This window comes from Oncorhynchus keta, chromosome 4 (assembly GCF_023373465.1).
Source record: "Oncorhynchus keta strain PuntledgeMale-10-30-2019 chromosome 4, Oket_V2, whole genome shotgun sequence".
NCBI classification, from domain to species: Eukaryota; Metazoa; Chordata; class Actinopteri; order Salmoniformes; family Salmonidae; genus Oncorhynchus; species Oncorhynchus keta.
In genome coordinates this window covers 31,834,761-31,855,251 of record NC_068424.1, presented here as the reverse complement: position 1 = coordinate 31,855,251, position 20,491 = coordinate 31,834,761, and positions in this window count along the sequence as shown.

Genomic DNA, 20,491 nt, shown 5'->3' with positions numbered 1-20,491 from the left:
AGTATTAATTATTTCCACAGAGTTGGTCTCAAACCCAACGGCAACCCTGCAATGTTATTTTAGGTGTATTTGACGAAGCGCACTTGCCAGCCATGGTCCCAGCAATTTTGCACCGTATAAGCAATATAAAAAATAACCTAAGAAATAGGTTAAATTACCATAGCCTAATATAATGGGCCATGTGAGAATATATCGGTATTCCTGGGCTATATCAGCAAATATGTTAGATGTAGTTTGAAACGAGCAGAGTTGGAGACTTGCACTTTCTCTTGAGCTATTTTATAGCCTACCTTTTGGAGTGGGAAGATTTTCAGACTGAGAAATATGGGTGATCAATATTTATTTCAAGGCAATGTAGTAGGTATTGTTGCTTATGTATTACAGATTCGAGGTTCACTGAGAACTTGATGAGTCAGCATTGTGGCATCTTCATCGATACCATGCCTGTCTCTGGCAGAATATGCGTTGACAAAGATGACATACGACCGGTATGTTATTGGAGTCACTTTACACTGTAGTTGATGCAGAATTTAGCCAAAAAAAATAGAATATTATTACATGCTATTTTCCAGAACTCTTGCTCTCCACCTCAGAGTTGATGCCCTCATCACTGAGGAAGACATTGATGTCATTTTCTTGTCTGAATAAATTATGATTTGAAGTTGAGAGACTCATCAAGACATTTGATACAGACACCCACTTCCACTTCATCTCTGAAGTGATGTTCTGTGAGGTAATGACATGCAGTACTGGATGTTTTTGTGTGTTCTGTAAGTGTACTTTTTGCAGTCAATCTGTGTGCATTCTTATCTAACAGGCCTCTTGCCTCATCAGATGTACATTGTGTTCAGCTGTACTCATCCACAGTGTCGTTTGGTCAGTAATTGAATTGCTCTCAACCCACTTCCTTATATACTCACACGTAATGGGTGTTTCTCAAAATGCATGCTATCGTGCTCCAAGCATGCAAAATTGGAGCACTGGAGGGTCGGAGAATAAGTCTAAATCGAAGTATGCAAAATGGAGCACGGAGGGCACTTCTCGAATATGTACTCTGTTTGCACATACTTTGAAGCATGCATCGATGCAAGCTTCAACAGAAAGTATGCAAAGAAATATGACGCAACTAAGAAAAAATGTATGTGAAATTTGCGGTTAGACAAGAGAAAATAATCTCCGACTTCGGAATGAAATGCTGCCTATTCACATCTCCTATGTTGCCTGACTACAATATTTTATCCTGATATGTTAATAAATCCATGCTGTGTTCATTTTGGCATGTTTACCTGTCTAAATACCGTATATAACAAGCCCATAATAAGTCAATAGGGATAACTGGCTAGGTACTACTGTTAGCTAGCCGCAAAGAATGGTTAGCTAGCTACCCATGAAGAATTTACATCTATTTTGCTTGTTAAAAACTTCTTAAGAATCAAATCCCGTTAACAGGATCGATTTGACATCATCCGGTGAAATGGTAGAGCGTCAAATTAAAATTAAACTATTTAAAATATTTAACTTTCATACAATCACAAGTGCAATACAGCAAATTAAAGCCTTACTTCTTGTTAATCCAGCCACCGTGTCAGATTTCAAAAAGGCTTTACGGCGAAAGAAAACCATGCTATTATCTGAGGACAGCACCCCATCAAACAAACGCATGACAATCATATTTTAACCCGCCAGGCGCGACACAGAACTCAGAAATAACAATATAATTCATGCCTTACCTTTGAAGAGCTTCTTCTGTTGGCACTCCAATATGTCCCATAAACATCACAAATGGTCCTTTTGTTTGATAAATTCCGTCGTTATATCTCCAAAATGTCCATTTATTTGGCACATTTTATTCAGAAAAACACCGGTTCCAACTCGCCTGACATGACTACACATTATCTAATAAGTTACCTGTAAACTTTGTCCAAACATTTCAAACAACTTTCCTAATCCAACTTTATTTTGTAAAGTAAATAATAGATACAAATTAAGACGGGATAAACTGCATTCAATAGCAGATAAAATGAAAGTGGAGCGAGCTTCAGGTCGAGCGCCCCAACCACAACAGTACCCGTGGCTATCCACGCAGATAGGAAACAGCTACTTCTTCATTACTCAAAGGAAAAACATCAACCAATTTCTACAGACTGTTGACATCTAGTGGAAGCAATAGGAACTGCAACCAAGTGCCTTAGAAATCTAGATCCACATAGAAAATCATTGAAAACACTGTCACCTCAACAACAACAAATTCCTGGATGGTTTGTCCTCGGGGTTTCGCCTGCCAAATAAGTTCTGTTATACTCATAGACATTATTCAAGCAGTTTTGGGGGTGAAGATTTGGGAAATATACCAAACACAATTGTGGGGGACACTGCCTTCCCATTACAACCTGACCTGATGAGGTCATATGCAGGGCACAACATCAGCTACGAGAAAGAAATCTTCAACTATTGTCTCTGTCGAGCTAGAACGACAGAGGAGAAGGCATTAGGGATCCTTGCAGCCAGATGGAGGATCCTCTACAAGGGAATCAACCTACTGCCATGCAAGGTTGATACCCTAGTGGTTGCAATGTGCATCCTCCATAACTTCCTCACAAAGCCTTGTGATGTGGAGATGTGGCTACAGCAGAGTGGGGTAGGGATGAGGCAAGGCATGAGAGGCATAGCCATCCAGGCCAACAGAGCAGGTCAGGAGGCGGTTTCTGTCAGGGAAAAGTTTACAAAGTATTTCACATCTGTGGCAGGCAGAATTGACTTCCAGAACAGAATGGTTGTAGCTAGGCCTGCATGGATGCACTATGTGTGTGTGTGTGTGTGTGTGTAGTTTTAAAAATCCTTCCTGATTCATCAACATGGGACAGTAAGTTCAACTTTGACAGCATCTTCATTTGTTTTGTGTATTCATCCTACACTTTACAACTATTGTACAATTCCACCATTACTTCAACAGTGAACAAAAAAAAACATAAACTTAACATTTTTTTAAATACTAGTAATTTTCCACCTAATTTTCTCATGTGACTGTTGGCTTCGGAGGATTTCTGTATATAAAACAAAATCATACAGCACACATGCCATTCACATTCAGCTAGCTAGTTCATTTTATACCAGAGAATGAACATTGGGTTGTTCTACTTTACCTGAAATGCACATGGTCTTTGCAAACTCTCTCCAGACCACATCTTTTTTAGCATCATACAAAAGTGAGTACTTCTCTACTTCCATGATAAATCTCCACTGAAACATGCATGAGAGCATCAACTGTTCTGGACGACTGTGCGATCACACTCTCCACAGCCGATGTGAGTAAGACCTTTTAACAGGCCAACATTCACACGGCGGATTACCAGGACGTGTATTCCGACATGCACTGACCAACTGGCAAGTGTCTTCGCCGACATTTTCAACCTCTCCCTGTCTGAGTCTGTAATACCAACATATTTTAAGCAGACCACCATAGTCCCTGTGCCCAAGAACATTAAGGTAACCTAAAGGGTAGCCGAAATGACTACCGACGCGTAGCACTCACGTCTGTAGCCATGAAGTGCTTTGAAAGGCTGGTCATGGATCAGATCAACACCATTATCCCAGAATTCCTAGACCCACTCCAATTTGCATACCGCTCTAACAGATCCACAGATGATGCAATCTCTATTGCACTCCACACTGCCCTTTCACACCTGGACAAAAGGAACACCTATGTGAGAATGCTATTAATTGACTACAGCTTAGTGTTCAACACCATAGTGCCCTCAACGCTCACCACTAAGCTAAGGACCCTGGGACTTAACACCTTCCTCTGCAACTGGATCCTGGACTTCCTGACGGACTGCTCCCAGTAAGAGTAGGTAACAACACATCTGCCACGTTGATCCTCAACAAGGGGGCTCCTCAGAGGTGCGTGCTCAGTCCCCTCCTGTACTCCCTGCTCACTCATGACTGCACGGCCAGGCACAACTCCAACACCATCATTAAGTTTGCCAATGACACAACAGTGGTATACCTGATCACCGACAACGACGAGACAGCCTATAGGGAGAAGGTCAGAGACCTGACCGTGTGGTGTAAGGACAACAACCTCTCCCTCAACGTGATCAATACAAAGGAGATTGTGGACTACAGGAAAAGGAGAACCGAGCACACCAAAAAGGAGGACCGAAAAGGAGGACCAGGCACACCCTCATTCTCATTGATGGAGCTGTAGTGGAGCAGGTTGAGAACTTCAAGTTCTTTGACAGTAGTGAAGAGGGCACGGCAAAACCTATTCCCCCTCAGGAGACTGAAAATATTTGGCATGGGTCCTCAGATCCTCAAAAGGTTTTACAGCTGCACCATTGAGAGCATCCTGACGGGTTGCATCACTGCCTGGTATGGCAACTACTCGGCCTCTGACCGCAAGGTACTACAGAGGGTAGTGTGTACGGCCCAGTACATCACCAGGGCCAAGCTTTCTGCCATCCAGAACCTCTATACCAGGCGTGTCAGAGGAAGGCCCTACAAATTGCCAAATACTCCAGCCACCCTAGTACCGCATAGCTAGAGGTACCGGAGCGCCATGTTTAGGTCCAAGAGGCTTCTATACAGCTTCTACCCCCAAGCCATAAGACTCCTGAACATCTAATCAAATGGCTACCCAGACTATTTGCATTGCCCCCCGCCCCCCCTCCCCCCCTTTACGCTGCTGCTACTCTCTGTTATTATCTATGCATAGTCACTTTAATAACTCTACCTGCATGTACATATTACCTCAACTAACCGGTGCCACTGCACATTGACTCTGTATCAGTACCCCCTTCATGTAGCCTCGCTACTGTCATTTTACTGCTGCTCTATTTATTTGTTACTTTTATTGATTTCTCTTAAAACTGTATTGTTGGTTAATAAGGGCTTGTAATTAAGCATTTCACTGTAAGGACCTGTTGTATTCAGCGCATTTGATTTGATTATAGAGAGACTGTCAACGAATACAGCAAAGAGCTGCTGTTTTTAAGAGTGAGTTTGTTTAAGTTCTTTCTCAGCACTGTCAATACTTTTATAAGCCATAAAATGTGTGTTTTCCCTATTTCCACTCTGCTCTACAACAGCAGCAGTTAAATGCAGAAGACACATTTCAGTTGATGGCATTCAGTTGTACAACTGACTAGGTATCCCCCCTTTCCCCAATGAATGAGTAAGAAAGTGTATCTGTCGGCTTGCATTGTTATTATTAGCGGCTTGTTTTGTGTATATCGAGTCATATTTCACTGTTTCCGTTCATAGGAGTAACAACATGCATTTTATGCATGAGGCAGAAATAATGTAGTGCGACTGAAGTTTTCCCATCAGCTGGGAGACGCCATTTTTGGTCAGTGTCAGTGGAGGAAAGGGAGAGTGGAGGGATCTTGAGAGGCGGACACCCGGTCTGCTGCTCTCTCCCTCTGCTGACTGGCCATCAGATACAGGCACCACCGCCAACAGTGGGACACAAATAAATAAAAAAAATAGGAACACAAGTCTTTATCGTTTGTTTTTTTTACAAAAAAATGTTTGCCGATTGACTAGGAATGCCTTGGAGATCGATCAGTCGACCGCAATCGACCGGTTGGTGACCACTGGTATACAGCATCCATGCTTACTTGCAGGTTCCTTCCCGACAATAATAAATAATAAAAGACAAGAATATGAGCATAAAGTAAATGGCTAGGTAGAATAGAATATATATTTTTTATAATAATATTGTATAGGAAGGCACAATTTACAGTCCAATATATAGGGGATGGGGGGCAGGTGGTGGTCCTTCTGTAGCTCAGTTGGTAGAGCATGGCGCTTGTAACGCCAGGGTAGTGGGTTCGATTCCCGGGACCACCCATACGTAGAATGTATGCACACATGACTGTAAGTCGCTTTGGATAAAAGCGTCTGCTAAATGGCTTATATTATATATATTACATTTAGTAGTATAATAAGAGTCTGGTAGCAGCAGTTGTGATGTGTGGGTGTGTGCTGAGTGAGTGCATGTGTGCTAAGGTGCAGAGAATCAGAGCAGGTGTTTAGTCCAGTTCAAGTGCTCCGATACCGGCCTTGATGATGCTGCGTGCCATCCTCAAGCACCGTTTTGAGTAGATGTCCTGGATAGGTGGGAGCACGGTCCAAGCACGTCTTCACCACCCCGCTGGAGGGCCTTGCGGTCGTGGATGGCGCAATTCCCTTACCACGGCGTGATGCAACCAGTCAAGACACGCTTGATGGTGCAGCAGTAGTATTTGGAGAGGACCCAGGGAGGCTTGTTTAATTTCTTCAGTTGCTTTAGGAAGTACAGACAATGTTGCACCCTCTTGACAAAAGTGGTGGTATTGTTGGTCCATAACAGGTTCTCAGTGATGTGGATGCTGAGGAACTTAAAACACGTGACTCTACTGCAGTCCCCTTGATGTGGATCGGGCCATGTTCCCACCTCTGCTTCCTGAAGTCAACAATCAACTCTTTTGTTTTGCTGACATTGAGGGAGAGGTTGTTGTCATGACACTACAATGCCAGTTCCCTTACCTCCTTCCTATAGGCTCACTCGTCGTTGTTGAATATCAGGCCTGCAACCGTGGTGTCGTCAGCAAACGTTAGGATGGAGTTGGTGCTGTTCAAAGCCACACAGTCGTGGGCGAACAGAGAGTTCAGCAGAGGACTGAGGACACACCCCAGGGGGGCCCTGTGTTTAGAATCTGTGTGGAGGAGGAGTTGTTGCCCATCCTTACAGCCTGTAGTCAGCCTGTCATGGAGTCCAGGTGTCAGTTGCAGAGGGTGGTGTCCTGCTGAAAGGTGAATTTGTCTCCAAGTGTCTATTGGAAACCAGACTTTTATCAATATATTCACCTGTATTTACCCCCCCACACACACCAAAAATAAATCACGCTAATTAGCATCTTAAAGAACTACAAATGCCATGATGATGATCTGGACGAGATTGCCGAATCGAGGCAAAGTTAAGAATCACTGGATTACCTATCTAATGTTAGGTCATTTCAGTAATGAATAAATTGGCAAAATGTATTTAAATGTACAATTCTGTGAACTATCTTGTTCAAGTTTTAAATTGACACAATACCTGTTAGCAAAGGTGTCAGCTAGAGATGATGTGCAGGAGCATGCAGGGATTTGTAGGCTTTCACAATGTCTACTTTGATGTAAATTTGCATTTTCAGATCTGAGAGTTAATAGAGCCAAATATATTGATAATGTCACCTTGTCCACAAGAGATTTATCAAAACATCACTCCAGGGTAAGCCTACACAAAACACAGCCCTTATTCTAAGTGTTTCTAAAAATCCCTATTGTAAAAATTAATGGTGGAAAAACGATTGGAACCATTTCCCTGTTTGACTGCAAGATTTTATGGGTATTATGACACCTTCACTGTGGGGCTCTATTTATTTTTTTATTTTACCCCTTTTTCTCCCCAATTTCATGGTATCCAATTGTTTAGTAGCTACTATCTTGTCTCATCGCTACAACTCCCGTACGGGCTCGGGAGAGACGAAGGTTGAAAGTCATGCATCCTCCGATACACAATCCAACCAAGCCGCACTGCTTCTTAACACAGCGGGAGGCCCGTGGGGCTCTATTTCATTTGATTTTATCCTAAGAACCTCCCTAGTCCCTGCCGATAACAAGCATACCCATAACATGATGCAGCCACCACCATGCTTGAAAATATGAAGAGAGGTACTAAGTGATGTGTTGTGTTGGATTTGCCCAAAACATAAAGCTTTATATTCAGGACATTAGGTAAATTTCTTTGCACCTTTTTAAAAAGTTTTTACTTTAGTGCCTTACTGCAAACAAGATGAATGTTTTAGAATGTTTTTATTCTGTGAAGTTTTACTTCTTTTCACTCTGTCATTTAGGTTAGTATTGTGGAGTAACTACAATGTTGTTGATCCATCCTCAGTTTTCTCCTATTACAGCCATTAAACTCTGTAACTGTTTTAAAGTCACCAATGGCCTCATGGTGAAATCCCTGAGCGGTTTCCTTCCTCTCTGGCAACTGAGTTAGGAAGGACGCCTGCATCATTGTAGTGACTGGGTCTATTGATACACCATCCAAAGTGTAATTAATAGCATCACCATAATCAAAGGGATATTGAATGTCTGCTTTTTAATTCCAATTTGTAAGTCGCTCTGGATAAGAGCGTCTGCTAAATGACTTAAATGTAAATGTAAATGTATTTTTTTGACCCTTCTACCAATAGGTGCAAAAGGCCACGCCCCCCCCTTGGGGGAAAACATGAGACACTGCCCGTAGACCCCCATTCAAACGGACTTTTACTAACCTATGACTCGCATACTTTACATAGAAAATGCCTAAAATTGCTGTGTTCGCCACAGCAAACAAAGCAAAGTATTAAGATTTTATATTTTTCCAAACATTGAAACTGAGCCAGACAGGAGGAACCGGTGGCTACAAGCTATTTGGCGAGAGGAGCGGGGCAAGATCTGGGATCCCAGCAGCACACACGTACACATATATGTATATGATATATATGATGCCAGATCTAGCCCAGCTCATCTTACACTATATATATAAAAGTATGTGGACACCCCTTCAAATTGGTGGATTCGGCTATTTTGGCCACACCATTGCTGACAGGTAGGATGGTCTTACTGAAGAGCTCAGTGACTTTCAACATGGCACCGTAATAGGATGCCACCTTTCTAACCAGTCAGTTCATCAAATTTCTGCCCTGCTAGAGCTGCCCGGTCAACTGTAAAGTGCTGTTATTGTGTTACTCACTATTTTTGTAAGGGGGGCCATTTTCGAAAACAAAAAATACAACGAATAGCGAAACAAAAGAAAATGCGAACGCCCTCTTGAAAGCACGCCCAAGAGGGGGGTCCCTGGAGAAGCAGAGGTGGAGAAAGGAATCCCCAGGAAAGCCGGTTCCCCGACTCGGGAACAAGTTCCCCAACACGAAGAGGTTCCATTGACCACAGCTGAGCGTGCAAAACAAGAAGAGGAAATCCTTACCTTGAGGGATGCGGCCAGAACAGAGTGGTGATGTGATAAGACTTACAGCGAGCGGTGGCAAAAACAAGGACAATCATTGCAAACTAATGACCGGTCAGTGTTTGTCGATTTGCATGTTTCTGGTCACTTCACCTGCAAATGATCAACAGGAGACCAGCTGTTTGTCACCCTAGTCAAATTGAGGCAAAACCCCCTCCACAGCCCTATTAAATCAAGTATTACATTTGAGTAAACCCAATATACAAAATGTTATCTCCCGATGGATCGATCTGATGTATGTCAATAGGACTTTTTATTTTATTTTTATCACTGGCCAGACCGGGAGTGCATCAGATCCTCGTCAACAGAAGCTCAAACTAAATTCCCCAGACTGACAGGTACAATTGGCTGCTTCGACATCAGGATAGAGCATCCAAAAAGACTGAATTCCCGGTAAGTGATCCAAAAAAATGTACCTAATTGAAATTAGCTCAAATACACTATAATGTTCATTAGTTCTCAATAAGTAAAATGTGTTTAGATTACCTTTTCAATTGTCATAAGCACACTACAAATGCTGATGGTGGTATGTTAACTGTATATCATAACACACTGGTGGTTTAACAAGGCAACGCAGTTTATAGAACAACACATGCATTGAAATACACATTGATATTCCACTACCCCCATATTTGTAGCAGCTAGTTATGCTGTGTCTATTTGAACATTGCCACAGTGAAGTATTTAATCGCCTGCCACCTGTCTGGCAGCTTCAGCCACTTGTCAAAAGGTCGGGGAGGAAGAGCATCAGAGGTTTCACATTGTAGGACAGCTTTAGATCCCACACGTAGCACCACTCTGGAGATCAGGCATGTAGTACAGTTTCTTAATATTTCTAGTTGCTATAGTGCTAGTGTACAAAGGCCCTCTGTGACCTGAGATGGCTACCATAGACAATAACATGTATTGTATAAATGGTTGAAAGGATGGAACCTACAGTGCATGATCGTTGATCTGTGCTGTGTTCTAATGTCCTTCCTTTCAGATTTTGGCAGACAGGGGCTTCACATTTAAGGATGATTTTGCCCTTATTGGAGCACACCTCAAAACCCCTGCCTTGAGTCTGGAGTCGGATGCAGTTTGTGGGGGAAGAAGTAGAGCACTCAAGAGTGAAGTCGAATGTGAGGATTCACATAGACGAGAATTCATTCATGTTGAGAGCCTAAATGATGCTTCAGAATTGCACATTTTGTGCATAGTATTGAACTCCAATAGATAACGGGTCATCTTCTTCTGCTTCTATTCAACAAGAAAAACAAAAGTGGTAAGACCAGTATGTAAGACCACGGAGTGTGTTGCTGCAATGTTTTGCAATAGAGAGACTGATAGGCGTGCTGAAGACGCGGTTCCCCATCCTGGATGGGCCACTTAAACCTGCGCCTGGTTAAGAAACTGAAGGATGAGAGCGAAGAAAAAGAAGAGGCAACAATCGACAAAATTGTCCATGTCTGTGCCGCTCCAGTCAACATGTCAGACAGTGTGGTTGATAATAACAACGAGAACAATAGGGATTGTCACGGTCAAATGTTATAATCTTACTGGTGCACACAGATAGGAGTGCACTGCAACAATATTATAACTGGCAAAATCATGTTTGTTTTAGAGGTTTAACTGCACTTCACTGCACTAACACTACGGCTGCCTGCCCTACTGCTGCTGCTGCCCGCCCTGCTGCTGCCGCTGGCTGCCCTACTGCTGCCCGCCCTGCTGCTGCCGCTGTCTGCCCTACTGCTGCCTGCCCTACTGCTGCTGCTGTCTGCCCTACTGCTGCCTGCCCTACTGCTGCTGCTGTCTGCCCTTACTGCTGTCTGCCCTACTGCTGCCTGCCCTACTGCTGCCGCTGTCTGCCCTACTGCTGCCGCTGTCTGCCCTACTGCTGCACGCCCTGCTGCCTGCATTGCCATCACCACTGGGGTTGTGGTCAACCCCCTAATAAAATACAAAGTTATGAACACAAACGTGCAGACATGACTTTGTTCATCTGCATGTTTGATGGACACATACCAATTTTGCACGTTCTTTTCCAAGTTATGACATCGGTTAGTATCTTTCAAAAGAAATATACTGAGCAAAAATATGATTGCAATATGCAACAATTTCATCGATTTTTACTGAGTTGCAGTTCATATGGGTCACGTTCTGACCTTAGTTCCTTTGTTTTGTCTTTTGTTTTAGTAGGGTCGGGGCGTGAGTTGTGTGGGTGGTCTATGTTAGTTTGTCTTTGATTTTCTATTTCTGTGTTTGGCCTGGTATGGTACTCAATCAGAGGCAGCTGTCAATCGTTGTCCCTGATTGAGAACCATATTTAGGTAGCCTGTTTTCCATTGTTTTGTGGGTGGTTATTTTCTGTCTAGTGTGTTTTGTCACCTTACAGAACTGTTTCGGTTTAGTTTCTTTCTCTTTGTGATTTTGTTTAGTGTTCTGAGTTTAAATAAATATCATCATGAACACATACCACGCTGCGCTTTGGTCCTCACCTTCTTCCACCGATGACGGCCGTTACAATATGAGAGAACCAGTCAATTGAAATGAATAAATTAGGCCCTGATCTATGGATTTCACATGACTGGGAATACAGATATGCATCTGTTGATCACAAAAACCCTTAAAAAAAATGGGCCTCAGGTTCTCGTCACAGTATTCTTGTGCGTTCAAATTGCCGTTAATAAAATGCAATTGTGTTTGTTGTCCGTAGCTTATGTCTGCCCGTACCATAACCCCACTGCCACCACTCTGTTCACAACGTTGACATCAGCAAACCGCTCGCCCACACGACCTCATTACACGTGGTCTGTTGTTGTGAGGCCAGTTGGACGTACTGCCAAATTCTCTAAAACGATGTTTGAAGTGGCTTATGGGAAAGAAACTAACAGTAAATGATCTGGCAACAACTCTGGTGGACATTCCTGCAGTCAGCATGCCAATTGCACGCTCCCTCAAAACATAAGACATCTGTGGCATTGTGTTGTGTGACAAAACTGCACATTTTAGAGTGGCCTTTTATTGTTCCCAGCACAAAGTAATGGTAATTACAAGGTAATTATCATGCTGCTTAATCAGTAGTACTCTTGATATGCCACACCTGTCAGGTGGATGGACTATCTTGGCAAAGGAGAAATACTCACTAACAGGGATGAAAATAAATAAGCTTTTTGTCCGTATGGAACATTTCTGGGATCTTTTATTTCAGCTCATGAAACATGGGACCAATACTATACATGTTGCGTTTATATTTTTGTTCAGTGTAGTTCTATACAGCAATGTTTGTATGTCGTAAAAGTATACCTGTGTCGCATTTACCTGTACATCGTGGTGTGTCAGTCTGGGGAATATGTGCCTCGCCCAGATGTCACGAGGATGTTGATGGAGCATTGGATTAAAACTTTATCTCTGGTGACACAGAAGATCAGGCAATCTTGTGGAGTCCATGTGATAAAATCACAGTAAGTAACCTGAATCACGAGCATCTCCATCTGTTCTGGCGCTTGCTGGACTGTCTTGGGTGCCCTGAAGCCTTCTTCACAACAATTGAACCGCTCTCCTTGAAGTTCTTGATGATCCGATAAATGGTTGATTTAGGCGCAATCTTACTGGCAGCAATATCCTTGCCTGTGAAGCCCTTTTTGTGCAAAGCAATGATGACTGTACTTGTTTCCTTGCAGGTAACAATGGTTGACAGAGGAAGAACAATGATTCCAAGCACCACCCTCCTTTTGAAGCTTCCAGTCTGTTATTCAAACTCAATCAGCATGACAGAGAGATCTCCAGCCTTGTCCTCGTCAACACTCACACATGTATTAACGAGATAATCACTGACATGATGTCAGCTGGTCCTTTTGTGGCAGGGCTGAAATGCAGTGGAAATGTTTTGGGGGGGATTCAGTTCATTTGCATGGCAAAGAGGGACTTTGCAATTAATTGCAATTCATCTGATCACTCTTCATAACATTCTGGAGTATATGCAAATTGCCATCATACAAACTGAGGCAGCAGACTTTGTGAAAATTAATATTTGTGTCATTCTCAAAACTTTCGGCCACGACTGTATATTTGAGTACATTTACTTCAGTGCTTAATGTCAGTAATCATGGTAATCATGTAATGTAATCATTGTAATTGTGTAAACAAACCTACTTGATGGCAGCACCAGGTATTGTGAACTTGGATAGCACAAGCAAGCTGATCAGTTATGACAATGTTTTTCTTGTTAAAACCTTAGGAACATTACAAGTAGTTGTAGCAGTATACAACTTCTAACACTGAAGCTAATTTTTGATGCTGCTATCCTAATGTAATACTTATTCTGCCATGCAGGCGCAATGGGCTCCAGCAATTGCCCCGTCCCCCATGACTTCACCAAAGTGTGATGGGGTGTGTCTGTTACCCTCCGAGTCGGCTTCACTCTGGCTCTAAACACTTTGTTGTTGTCAGAACCTGCAGCCGTGGTGATGGGGCGCCACTTTGGTTTTAGAAGTGGGGGGGGGGTCTGAGTGTTCTCCCCCAGAATTTGTTGGGGGCATCTAAAGCAGATTTTCTACATTGTTACACAATCCAACATGACATCTCTAATTTAGAACAAAAAAGTCAGCAAAAATGCCCAAAGTCATCAAGCTCGGTAAGAGATCATTAGTAAATATGTTGTTGTTGTGATTAATAAGACTGAACTAGATCAAAGGTAATTCAATAATAGATATTGTGTTGCACCTTTAACCAATAGACTAAAAAAATGAACAACTCTTGAAAAAATACAAAGACTTTTGATTGTCTTTATTAAGACGTCCTCTATATCAAAGTTCAGCCAGACGGACCAGCCGGCACACCGGATCCCTACCAGTCTAGTCAGTAACTCATCTCTCTCCCAACACAATTTTCTTCCCCCCCCAAACAGCAAATTCTCTGTATAATTAATCTCACAGGCCTAATAGTACTGTAGAGATCTTTTTACTTGCACACAATATAGCTGGGTTGCCCCATCCTGTCCCTAGGGGTCCACCGCCCTGTAGCTCCCCAACCCAACACACCAAACTCAGCTTTAGGATCTTAGTGAAACATTCATTAATGGTTTCTGGTGTGTTAGGCCAAGGCCAGAGTGACAACTCACAGGACAGCAGAGTCTCCAGTGTCAACATTTCTAAGCAAACAAAAACAGGGATAATGTGTAGACTTGCTGAGAAAAAAAAAGTACATACTCAATGCCAGAATTCAGCCAGCCTTCACAAGACCATAACATATTCCGGTCTGTATCCATTCATCATCATCAATAGCTTCTTCCCGATCTTTCTCACATTTTTGTTTGACATGTTTTGTGTCATCGGGAAAAGCCTCTATCAACCCATGATACAGTTTGGAAATCAACTTTTGGAGGTTTGTCAGACTAGAATAAAGTGTGTTATCTGCAAAACTTCACCTCAGCTCTGTCACAGCCTGGCCTTCCCTGGCTGCCTGACCCCTCTGAGACCCGTCACCATCTGATACTCCTAAGATGGCTAAGAATTACCTTGGTGTACATTTATACATTATATTACCCAAGATGCTTAAGATGCTGTCCTGTAGCTACAGTAGGTCTACCCATCAATTCAAGATGGAACTTTGTATCATTCATAATCCTGCTAAGACATGGTGAGCGTAGTGCTGTGTACTGACTGTGCACTAGACGGCTGCATTCCCACGGGATGCCAGCAGGACCTACGGGTCCTGACAGAGATCATTGTGGCACGGTCTGCGGGCGGGAGCGGGCGTTCAGACAGGCGACTTTGGGATGACAAAAAAAAAATGTGTTGTCCCAAAGATAATTTGGAAACGGTCCTCTTTATAAGTTGTGTGCGTTAGCCTACCTTTTGTAATAAAAACACATCATTTTCACATTATTCACACACAGAATTCGCTTCTTCTAATTCAGTAGCCTACCTCTCCTAGTTCGGCAAGAGAGTTCGAGCGATTTAAGTTAGCAGGCTAAATGCCAGTGCTGTAACGTTTGCCAGCGGTGTCGATAGACAATAACGTTACAACCTGTCTGTATAATGTGATCATAAGACTTACGCTAATCTGAAATATAATAGGCGTGCATTAATAATGCTCGTTAATAAGTGACAAGGAATTGGCATGATAGCACTGACTGGCACTCAGGCTATGCTACATGAGCATGGAGGAAGGCCAGAATAATTGTGGCAGATTCATAATAAATCATTGAGGTTAATATTTAATGAGGACTGTTTAATGTTCTAGCTATGCTTCCGCTATTTTATCCCCCAACAAAACAAGTGAAATCCTAACTACTAGCTTTACTGAGTTTAGTCCAAAATGAGGCTGAGCGATCAATCTATGCTTTGACACAATGCATTCAATGCATCAATGGAAGCAATGACTGGCAACTCTAATAGCCCATAATACGTCATAAGTCTCTGTTGTACCAGTGTTTGAATTTATATCTTGAGGTTCCAGACTTTTTTCATCTACAGACTTGGACCAATTTCTCACTTTCTTTCAACACGTTTTTGGACACCCTTGCAGAAAGCAGGCGATGGCACAGAAACATGATTAATGGCATCTAATGGACCAAAGAAAGCCATTTCTGCCTGCGGTAGAAAAACGGTGTGCTTGACAAAATCGGAATCGTCTGAATGGAATCAAACTCTTCCTCCCTCTTATGTTCAAAGGGGACGCAGCAATGCACCTAGAACAGGTTGCGGCTGATTGTTTCCCAAACAGAAAATTGTGCGGTCTGTGTCAATGTGTAAGTCATTGGAAAGCCTGCAGTTAGTTGAACACGGTAACACAGTAAGTGACAGTGAACTATAGCAGATTATCAGCTGTCTGAAGGAATCACAACCACTGGGTAGGGTAATGCATAGATGCTGCATGGAGAGACACTTTACTCCTACTCATGTCTCACAGATTAGCACTGCATGTACTTATAGCACTGCATGTACTTATAGCACTGCATGAACCAGCATCAGCAATAAATGGTCCCTGTGGAAGCAGCAGAGACTGTCTGAATCTCATTGTGAAACATTGGCCGCCCCACCCAAGCCCCCATGCCCAGCATCACAGACAGACCACAGTATCACCATCCGGTAATGGTGCTACTTAACACAAGAGGTGAGGCCCAGTTAAGCTGCCAGTTAAGCTGCCCACCAGGTTAACCGTTAATAGCCTGGCTCACCAGGTTGACCGTTAATAGCCTGGCTCACCAGGTTGACCGTTAATAGCCTGGCTCATGAGGCTGACTGTTAAAAGCCTTTTTTTCTTGAGAGGGTGGTCAGGGGGCCTGGGACATGCTAATTGACCGCAAAGATCCCAAACAGATATAATATTTGACTAAAACATTTGCTTATGATATTTTTTGGTATTGAAAATATATACAATCACATATCAATCTTATGCGTGGAAATACTTTGGGACAGATTTCCAAAATTAAAATCACTTGGAGTTGATTTGCTGGTGTTTTTACAGTCTTTATTGTCCAAAAACTAAATAAAAAGCATATATAAAACCACGCAAATTAGACAAGTGGGCAGCCAGTTGTGGAACCCTGATGTACATGATGTGTGTATGAAAGTCTCATCAGGGAACAATTGTTTTAGCCCTCAAGGTCATTATTTAGCTGACTGGCTAAATAGTTGGAAGCTTGGTGTGTCATCCATTTTGTACCCACATGATGATGAGGAGGAGATTCAGGGTGAGAATCAGGACGAGGAATAAGAACATCCTACCTCTGGCCCATAGACTGACTGATGGTACAATGTCGCTACCTGGTGGACAATATATCGTTTCTATGGCTAAAGCACCAAATCTAAAATGCACCAAGTGGCAATTTATCAGACACATGATAGAGAATCTATGGCAGCTTTTAGACAGGCAGTCAAACTCTGATATCATTTCCACTAATTGGTATTTTGACCAATCACATAAGATCTTTTCACATCAACTCGCGCTTGAGACTTTTACTAATGGTTTTGGTCCACCAGCTTCAAACAGCTGTAAAAACGATATGGTTTTGTATGGAAAACATATTTCACAGCACTTTAGATCATACAGTGATTCCCTACACTATTCAGTGCTTGTTTTCTCACAAAAACTGAAACTGAGCGAACAGAGTCGAACTTTAACAAGCCGGGAAATGACAAAGTGATTTCCACTAGATAATATTACTGCAGATATATTATGGACATTTTATGAAAATCCTATGTGTAGCACCTGAAGAAAATTGACACGTTTGCAGCCTGAATGGAGAATGTTTTATGTATGAACCGGTCCACGGGGGATACGAGTGTATAGCCAGCTGCATACATGCCCTTCGGTAAGAGGAAACGACTCAATATCCCCATCTGCCGGCCTTTGGGCTACGTTTACACAGACCAATTCTGATATTTTAACCAATTACTGACAAAAGATCTAATCTAATTGGTTAAAATAACAATTATTGGCAAAAGATCAGAATTGAGCTGTCTGTGTAAACATGCTACAGACAGTTAGACAGACTACTTGGACTTCTAATGGCCCTTGTAGAAATATCATCAGATGCAGAGAGGTGGTCACATAGAAAATGGAAGAGAAGATCCATTCTTCTCTGTGAAATGGAAGAGAAGATCCATTCATTGCTAACCAGTCTTATGTCACCCGAGACGTGGCGATACTAGGAAAGCCTAGACCACAGAGGAAACATGATCTGCATCCCAAATTGCACCCTATTCCCTATATAGTGCACTACCTTTGTTTTGACCAGAGCCCTATGGAAATGTAATGCTCTAAATAGGGGAAAGGGTGTCATTTGGGACAGAGACATGGTTACACAACCTAACCCAACGAACCTCGTTAATAAGCTGATATGAGCCTTTTGTCTATTAGTACGATGCAAATACCGGACAGGATATGAGCTGACTGAATCAGCGCTCCTCTTGCAACAGAAATCCAAGGATATCCATTGGAAAAGGATGTGTGAATAATAGCATTTATTTAGTTAGCCTGGTTACAGAGAAGGAAAAAGGGCTAATATTTTGGACGCCATATCAAGTAGCGGTTTCGAGCAGGTGACATAGAACAGGTTTTTTCTTCATGTGTGAAATGAAATAGCTTAAGGCTCTAGCATGGTTGCCGAAATCAAAATGAAAGGAAAGTTATCTTCACAGGCTATAGTGTGAAATAAGCTTTTTAGGAAGTGCCGTCTTTATTTGATTTCTTATTTTTAATGCTGACTTTTTGGTGTGCTTATCAATGCACAGCCCCAAGCATATGTTTCTCACTCCTATCGATGAAATAATTGTATTAAGTCATAAGTGTTACTGTGCGTGTAGTTTAAATTGCATTATGTCATTCAAATGTGTACTATTTAACACACAAAACAACATTTGATTAATAACATATTTAATCAGTTGTCTTCCTCAAATGAAGGGGATGATGACGCAATCTCTGCAAGATTTCATTGGTCCTCAACTCGTGGCTCAGTCATTTAATCCAAGGTAAATGGAGTTAGCCGAGCAGGTTAGTTGTGAAGATTTGTTACCATAGAAATTGACCTGGCTAAAAGGTGTTGAACTCAGTTGACCAAAGTTACCTCTCTAACTTCTCAAACCTTCTTCATAGGATAGCCCTCTGGTCGTCACTAGTTAAAATAGTCACAAAGTCAGATTCCACAGCCTACAAAATTGATATTTTTGGTCTTCTTTTCAGGAGAGGCATAAGGTTAGCAGCGTGGTTAAGGTTGGGTTTAAATCAAATTTTAAGAAATAGGCGGTGTTTAGCCATAATTGTGACTTTGTGGCTGTGCTAACTACTGATGACCTGCAAAGCTGCCTCCAGTACATGAGTCATCTCAATGAATGCCAACTTGCAATTTTTAAAGACAAGTTGTAATTAATGGACTACATAAAAAAAGTAAAAATAAGAATAGGCTTCACCAACAGTAGTTTTCCATTGATACAAGCTCTCGGGTAAATTGCCACAGTAGATTTGCCGTGGTAAACAAGGAAATGCTTTTTTCAATTCTACAGGATGACATCTCCCTTAGTCTACTAAAACATAAGCATACATTTGTTCAGATGATAATACCCACCAGAGGATATCTTTGAACAAAGTTGGCAGCAATCAGGTCTAAAAGATAACCTCGACATCCGTTTTAAAGGTAGACTCGGCGAAATGACATTGCCACGAACAGCACAAGAGATATTGAGCTGAGCAAGATGCAAGACTTCACTCTCACGGTCACACACTGTATCTGCGCATGTGCAGTGGGCTAAATCAGGGTCACAGAGTGTTTCTTGGTAGTCTTAAACAAGTCTACTTTAAAACAAAGGTATACGCCTCACATACATGGTTACGGGCAGTACAAATAGTACATTTTGTATATATCACAGAAGGCTAAAATATAACAAAACCGTTTGACATAAACACTGGATTTTCTGCATTAAGTTCATTAATTATGAAAAACATTAACATTCCATCCTTGTGGCTACTAGGTCATTTGATTGCAGGAAAGGGTTTTATTAAGGAGCAGTAAATTGTGGCCAATGATGGTTGCAATCAGCTGTGCAGGTTATTTTTAGCACTTATTGATGGTTTAACGTGAAATTACCTTGTGTTAGTACGCTGGCCAACACTCATTGCAATACGTCCTCAGTGTTATTTTGTAAGCTGGAGTATATTTTTCACCTAAACTCAGCAACAAAAAAAGAAACATCCCCTCACGGTCAACCGCATTTATTTTCAGCAAACTTAACATGTGTAAATATTTGTATGAACATAATATTCAACTGAGAAATAAACTGAACAAGTTCCACAGACATGTGACTAACAGAAATTGAATAATGTGTCCCTGAACAGGGGGTCAAAATCAAAAGTAACAGTCAGTATCTGGTGTGGCCACCAGCTGCATTAAGTACTGCAGTGCATCTCCTCCTCATGGACTGCACCAGATTTGCCAGTTCTTGCTGTGAGATGTTACACCACTCTTCCACCAAGGCACCTGCAAGTTCCCGAACATATCTGGGGGGAATGGCCCTAGCCCTCACCCTCCGATCCAACAGGTCCCAGACGTGCTAAACGGGATTGAGATCCGGGCTCTTCGCTGGCCATGGCAGAACACTGACATTCCTGTCTTGCAGGAAATCACGCACAGAACGAACAGTATGGCTGATGGCATTGTCATGCTGGAGAGTCATGTCAGAATGAGCCTGCAGGAAGGGTACCATATGAGGGAGGAGGATGTCTTCCCTGTAACGCACAGCGTTGAGATTGCCTGCAATGACAACAAGCTCAGTCCAATGATGCTGTGACACACCGCCCCAGACCATGACGGACCCTCCACCTCAATCCCGGTCAGGTCTCTGTGTAACGCTCATTCCTTCGACGATAAACGCGAATCCGATCATCACCCTGGTGAGACAAAACCACGACTCTTCAGTGAAGAGCACTTTTTGCCAGTCTTGTCTGGTCCAGCAACGATGGGTTTGTACC